Raw genomic sequence first — 1,348 nt, forward strand, 5'->3', positions numbered from 1 at the left:
GAGCCACACGCACTGGCCAAGGTCACGCCATTATTAAGCCAGATATTAATGCGCCAGATTATGAAATCAAAGGAAAAATTCTACACATGGTAACTAATCAATGCCAATATAGTGGTACGCCAAAAGAAGATCCAAACGAACATATTTGAACCTTTAATAGGATCTGTACTATATTCAAAATCAGAGAAGTTGAGGATGAACAGATCTATCTCATGTTATTTCCCTGGACTTTAAAGGGAGAAGCCAAAGATTGGTTAGAATCGTTACCTGAAGGGGCGATTGATACATTGGATGTTTTAGTTGAAAATTTTCTTAAACAATTCTTTTCGACATCTAAAGCTGTGAGACTTCAAGGAGAAATTGTTACGTTCACACAAAAGTCAAATGAAACATTATATGAAGCGTGGACAAGATTTGGAAAGTTGTTGAGAGGATGTCCGCAGCACGGTTTAGATACTTATCAAATAGTACAAATATTCTACCAAGGATGCGACGTTGCTACACGAAAAGACATTGACATAACAGCTGGTGGTTCCATTATGATTAAAACCGCAACTGAAGCTTACAAAATTATTGATAAGACAGCCTCCCACTCGCATGAGTGGCATCAGGAAAAAGATATTTTTCGTTCATCTAAAGTGGCTAGAGCCGATTCTAGCCATGACTTTGATTCCGTTTCCGCAAAAATAGATGCTTTCGAGAGACGAATGGAAAAGATGAATAAAGATATTCACGCAATACGAATCAATTGTGAGCAATGCGGTGGACCACACTTAACGAAAGATTGTCACATTGAGCAAACGATGGAACAACGTGAGAATGTTTCCTACATGAACCAAAGGCCAGGAAATAATTATCAAAATAATTATTAACCGCCAAGGCCAAACTTCAATCGAAATCAAAACATTCTTTAAAATCCAAATGGGCCAAACAATAACTCGTATAACCAACAAGGTCCGAATAACCAACCAACTCAAAACAACACTTTCAATCAACAAAGACCTGGAATATATAAACCACTACAACAAACCGAAGAGAAAAAGCCAAATCTAGAAGAAATGATGGCAAAGCTAATGGAATCTCAAACACAATTTATTACATCTCAAACCCAAACGAATGAGAGGTTTGATCAGTCACTAAGAACTCAACAAGCTTCCATTTTGAATCTAGAAAAACACGTAGGTACTCTTGCTAGCATGATGAGTGAGAGGGAACAAGGAAAGCTACCGAGTAATACTGAAGTAAATCCTCGGAATGAGAATGTTAATATGGTTTCAATGAATTCTGAAAAACCAGCACAAGAAGATGGGAAGGTTTTAGATGTGAGTAACAATGAAGAAGTTACAAC

At 37.3% G+C, this 1,348-nt stretch overlaps 1 non-coding gene across 1 annotated transcript; it reads right to left on the bottom strand.

The window, feature by feature from the left end:
• Window positions 1-344: 344 nt before the first annotated feature.
• LOC139846107 (small nucleolar RNA R71) lies at window positions 345-451 on the bottom strand. Its single transcript, XR_011758850.1, has one exon. It is a non-coding gene; the product is annotated as a small nucleolar RNA R71 (small nucleolar RNA).
• Window positions 452-1,348: the final 897 nt, after the last annotated feature.

This window comes from Rutidosis leptorrhynchoides, chromosome 4 (assembly GCF_046630445.1).
Source record: "Rutidosis leptorrhynchoides isolate AG116_Rl617_1_P2 chromosome 4, CSIRO_AGI_Rlap_v1, whole genome shotgun sequence".
NCBI classification, from domain to species: Eukaryota; Viridiplantae; Streptophyta; class Magnoliopsida; order Asterales; family Asteraceae; genus Rutidosis; species Rutidosis leptorrhynchoides.